The sequence below is a fragment of the Symphodus melops genome, assembly GCF_947650265.1.
Source record: "Symphodus melops genome assembly, chromosome: 9".
In the NCBI taxonomy this organism is placed as follows: domain Eukaryota; kingdom Metazoa; phylum Chordata; class Actinopteri; order Labriformes; family Labridae; genus Symphodus; species Symphodus melops.
In genome coordinates this window covers 1,377,142-1,383,145 of record NC_136699.1, presented here as the reverse complement: position 1 = coordinate 1,383,145, position 6,004 = coordinate 1,377,142, and the positions used below count along the sequence as shown (strand labels likewise).

Here is a 6,004-nt window from a genome sequence, read left to right as displayed (position 1 = left end):
ACACACACACGAGCATCCTTTCGGGAACATGAAGAAAACTCTATGACGCTTCTATGATCTCAAACTGCTGACTCTTCGTTTCTGCCTCCTCCTCTCCGCTCTCCTCCGGTCCTCACCTGTCGCTCCGACGTCTGCACATCCTTCATATTCAACTCCTCTCTCTCTTCCTCCTCCTCCATCATCCTCCTCCTCCTCCTCCTCCTCCTCCTCCCTCCCTCTCTGACCCCCCTCTCCTGGCTTTACAGGGACCCGGGTCTGTTTTTGATTAGCGTTCTCATGTAACCTAAATTGTGATTAAACAAACAGTGTGTGAGTGTATTTGGCCCTGCATCAAGTTTTCGTCTCTCTTAAATACGTACACACACACACACACACACACACACACGCACACACACACACACACACGCACACACACACACACACACTAGCAGGCTAACACACCAGGACTAAAGCCAGATACATGTATTTAAGGAGACATGTACAAACAAATGCAGGACGTATACAAACATGTAGCACATATGGAGGTGCACACACACACACACACACACACACACACACACACACTGTACATTCATACACAGATTGACCTTAATTACGCAAGTAAAGACATTCAGCCTTAATTATAATCATGTATGTCGCACACACACACACACACACACACACACACACCGGTTACAGTAAACAGATCAAGGCTAACGTCAGTGAGCTTTAGCCATGTTTGCCCCCCCACACACACACACACACACACACACACACACACACACACTCACCTTTATTTGCAGGGTTAAATGACTACCACATGCAGCCTCTGTGCTATTCCAGCGTGAGCGTATAAAAATTCTTTGCTATAACAACAGAAAAGTCGACGGACCCCGACGAGCCTCCACGAACACTTCACAGCTCCCGGCCCGCGGCGAGCGAGGCGAGCGAGGCGGCTACAGACGGCAGCTGAAATGGAAAGGTGTTGCTGCTGTGAACTTTAAGACCCCCTGGTTGATGAATTCAACACTCGGGCTTGTTTCTTCCAACACTTCCAGATAGGAAGACACACACACACACACACACACACACACACACACTAAACTTCCTAACTTCTGGCCTATTGACAGCTCTCACAGTCGAGACAAACTTCACTTCTGTAGACGAATAAGATCTAGAAACATATTGAGAGGTTTAATAAGTGAAGTCAGTCGGACTGATGTCGGAGCAGCCGACGTCAGGAAGCGTCTAAGAGGAAGTCAGACTGTCTTGTTCTTCCTTTGCTCTTTCTGTCTCTCCTGCTTGTTTGTTTTGTTGGTATCTCTGCAGTGTGTATTTATCTAAAAATGTCGCTCTGCTGACAGCGCTGTGGGAATCACACAAAAACACATGAGCCGCTTAGAGCAGCCTTATTTTAGAGGATCACTGTCTCTTCACTTTCCTGACTATGAGTGACTCTCAGTGAGGGCCCTGTGGTGCAGCTCCATGCTGGAGCCTATGGGCTCTGTGGCGCAGCATCGTGCCGGATCACCGACTGTCGTCTTAAACCAACTGCTGTGTTTTCCATGTTCAGGGGAGCGATGTATGTACGTGTGTATGATAAGAGTGATGTAAACGTAGACACAGTCTGCATGGGCCCTGTGGTGCAGCTGCATCGTGGAGCCCAAGGAAGCAATTACTAGAAATCAAATTGAATGTTAATTTGATTGATAAAGTTGTTTCGCTTTTTACAGATTACTTCAGTGCATAGGCCCTGTGGTGCAGCTGCATGTCAGGACCTATGAGCTTTGTGGTGCAGCTGCATACCGTGGTTTCAACTTCAGAGTCATGTTTAATTAACAGAAAGTTCTGTCGTGGATGTGTGGTTAAATTAAAAGTCTGCACTGAACGAACACACACACACACACACACACAACGCTGTGACAGCATGTGCTGTTAAATCAGTGTGAGAGGTGGCGTGAGACATGTTTGTGTGTGTGTGGCTCTGATTTGTTTCTCGCTAGCACCCAGTGGCGTGAAAGTCAAACAAAGCGCCTGGAGCCTAGTGACAAGAAAACAATAAACAGCTCCTGACGACAACACAAACAGTAAAAGCTGTTAGTTGAGTTGCTGTGTGGGAGTGCAAAAAGAAAAAAAAGAGGGGGAGAAAGTCAACGAGTAATCGGGTCCATGACACATAAGTGCAGACGATTTACGTCCACCGCTCGCCCTTCAAGATCCTTCCCACCAATCGCAGCTGAAGCCCGGTCTGCAGGAGCCAATCACTTCGCTCACAGAGTACACCCACTTCCTGTAACACTAACCGCAGCATTCCAGCAGGTAAACTACTGCAGTCGCCTCTAAATGGACAATTAGCCAAGATTAAAGGCGAACTCCTCGTCTTTCCCCATTAACTTCATTAGGAGGAAAAAACATCTCGAATGACCCCCGTGCTCCCCCTTCCTCTCTCTCTCTCTCTCTCTCTCTACGTCCAGCTTCTAGCTCGCCCTCCCTGAAAGTTGCATTTACAGTAACTGTGCGAAGACATCCAGGAGTTCACATCTGGGAGCAAGTGCCTCGCTCGAGTGGTAACCTGGAGATTTAACCCTGGCGTCCTTCCCCCGTCCGACTTCCTCCATCCAGCGTGTCTGCTTGTGCGTTTAGAGTTCGCAACATCGAAAAACAACGCAGGAGTTTACGGGATGAGATGTGGTGGATGAAACGGCAGCAGCCACATGAGCTGGACGCTCGTTTTTCTAAATCAGCTCCTCCGTTATGTAACGCTCGCCGAGCTCCAGTGTTGATGGAAGAGAGGAAACATCTCTCCTCTCATGCAAACCAATCAACTGCAACCTGAGCTGCTTTAACAGGGGGGGGGGGGGCAACACACACACACACACACACACACACACACACACACACGTAATAATGTCCACTCACACGCAGCTACCAGAGCAGAAAGTATGATAACAGGATGAGGCTGCTGAGTCGGGTCAGTGTTATTAGACAGGAGACTCACCGCCATCAAAGCAACGCCGCCGATACTCACGTGTAACCTGCAGCGGAGCACAGAAGACCACGCCACCTATTTTCCATCCCAGCTATTGTGATTGGTGCTTTTTTAAAACCAGAAATTCATCGCCCTTCTCAGAGCTTAAACTGTGTGTGTGAGTGTGTGTGTGTGTGTGTGTGTGTGTGTGTGTGTGTGTCTTTGCGACCACAGTCTCTACAAACTGTTGGGGGGAACCGACCACAGACTGCACACACTGAAGCCCACAGACTCCAATCCACCATCCATCTGTATCACTGTCTTTGTCCCCCCCCCCCATCGAGAACCTTCAGGGTCAAATACATCCCGCCCCTCTTCGATCCGTCTCCGTCACTCACATAGAACTCGGAGCCAACATCTTGGATTTGTACGAACGCTTCAGCAGGATCTAAAACTCGGGAGCAGGAACTACGATCCGTCCTGATACCTCTCGCTTTAACCTCCCCACCAACCCCTGCCAGGCCCTTAATGCTGGTCCAGACCCGGGGCTCTCCCAAACCTCAAACCACGAGGCTTTAATGGGGGGGGGGTTAAGAGGTAATTCCTATCACACTGCCATCATTTAATATCTAACCAAGGCTGACAGAGAGGAAGGTTACGAACCCCAAACCAGAAAGCCACCAGTAAACCTCCCACTCCTCCCTCTCAGTCTCCTGCTGGTGCTCCCCACTTCTTCCTCCTCCTCCTCCTCCTCCTCCTCCTCCTCCTCCTCCTCCTCTCTGTCTCCCTCGTTAACATTTACAAACTCCTGTCACCTCACGTCGCACCAAAGATCGACGCCCTCGACGAAGAACTCTGTCCTCATTATCTCGCAAAATACTCCGACATGTTGAAGGAAAACTCTGTAAACAAACCCTGCTGCACGAGTCGATGCCAATTCGGTAATTCGCAGAAGAAAAAAAAAAAAAAACACACAAACGGATGCAAATAGGATCAAAAGTCACGGAAATGGAAGAGAAGAAGAAGAAGAAGTGGAAAAGGAAACTGCAGACTCTGTAATTGAGCTTGTGCTGATGGTGAAGCGGGGATATAAAGAACATGAGATTTATAATGTTAAGTTTGGAACGCGCTCTCGCTTTCCACTCGCTCACAGAGTCGACTGAGAGCTCTACAGGGATCCATTATCGAGCGGCGATAAATACGAGCTATCGAGAACAATTAGGGGTTTTATAGAAGAGCGAGCCAGGCGGAGGAGGAAATCATCCGTCACTCACGGAGAAGACAAAGAGGTCTGAGCGTGTGTGTGTGTGTGTGTCCCCGCTGGTCTCAGGGGGGGGGGGGGGGGGGGGGGGGTATCTGCGTGTGATCCTGGAAGCCACAGTTGACGTAAATGACGATCTGCTTTCAGCCGTAACAGTGAGCGTCGCTGTCTTGAGCGATACATCACACTTCACCACAGACATATGAAACACGCCATCAGTCTGTCAGGAGGTCGAGACGGGAGGTTTCGCACCCCGCCGAGGAAGAATCGATCTTACTGTCGCTCTTCTGCCCACACAGGCTGATCGCATCAAGAAAGCTGTGCAGCTCGGATGTTTGAAGGCTCCTTTTCTCTGCACGATTTTAGTTCCTAGAAAACCCGTTCAGAGCGCCTGAGGTCAGAGCACCGACTCGTGCGCTGTGATTGGTCTAGACGAGGTCCCTCAACCAGATCCCCCGCTCCTGCAGCCTCGGGTCGTTGGGCAGGAGACACTTGACCTCCACATGTGGAGGCGTGTCGTAAAAAGCACTCTGAGTCGTCAGCAGAGCAGAAACAAGCTGAAGTCCATTTACCGTTTAACGTCAGTGTTTGTTTACGGGGTCAACACAAGAACCAACCCCGGTCCATCAACCGCCATTTTTTAAATCCAACAGCAAAAACAATCAGAACAAAAAAAAGCTCCTAAAAGTATAAAAAGTTGGACAAGAAGACCGACCACACAACAACTCCCGAAACGCCGTCCTCCATATTTTCAGTCGTGTCGTCGACTCCTCTTTTCAGCGCCTGCGTCCGCTAACGTGTGGGACATAACTGGGACGCTCTCTCGCCTTCACGTGTTACAGAGGCAGCTGTCGATGTGAACTTCTACAGAAACATACAGTGACGATGACTGTCGATAAGTCCGCTCGTCATTCGACGGTTGTTTGAGGGTTTTTTGTTGTTGTTGTTTTATTTGCACTCGGAGCTGCGACGAGTTCGAGTCTCAGAGAAGTTCCCAGCATGCATTCTGCTGCTGCTTTACAAAACGTAAACTGCAGCTTCCCTTTGAAAGCAGATCTGGGAGGGTGGATTTAAAGGTCGCTGTGTGAAGAAAATGAAGAGGTCAGAAAAACTTCAGCATCGGTCCAACCCACAAACCTTTAAATCTGTCTCCTCCAGGAGAGCTTTAAAGAAGCATGAAAGACGCTAACACACAGTTTAGCATTTGTGACCTGACTAAACATGTTCCACAATGGTTTCTTTTAAATTGTTGTTCTACTTGTTTGTGCTTTAACGGCTCCACAAATTCTAGAAAGTCAAAGTCAGAATAATAGAGGGAAAAAAAATGTTTTTCTCCGTAAACTGACGGTAAAAAAGATTTTAAAAATATAAACAAAGGATAAAAATATATAAAAAAATAAATAAAAAAATTCAGATAAACATTTCAAGAAAATGTGCATAAATGTGCGTGGACTTGTCTAAGCAGCAAAGTCAAACACAGAAGAAGACTTCGACAAAGAAAGCTTCCAGTAGCTTCCAAAGTATTCATGGAAACATTATAAAAGCGAGAAGAATAAAGTCCCAGCTTACAACACACACACTCCCTGACACCAGATACCACACAAACACTGTATACACACACGAGACACACACACAGTGAAAAGCAACCCGCTGCATAAAGGAAAGGACACACACTTTCCCTCGCACACACACACACACACACACACACACACACGATCACGCAGCGTGCACATCGAGTTTCACTTGAAGGCGGCCCAATCCAAACAGCCATAAAGTTTAGAAAGGGTTTCAACCTT

General features: G+C 48.1%; 1 protein-coding gene across 1 annotated transcript in view; it reads right to left on the bottom strand.

Moving 5' to 3' along the window:
* Window positions 1-6,004, bottom strand: part of slit3 (slit homolog 3) — a 188,619-nt gene that overhangs the window by 159,395 nt on the left and 23,220 nt on the right.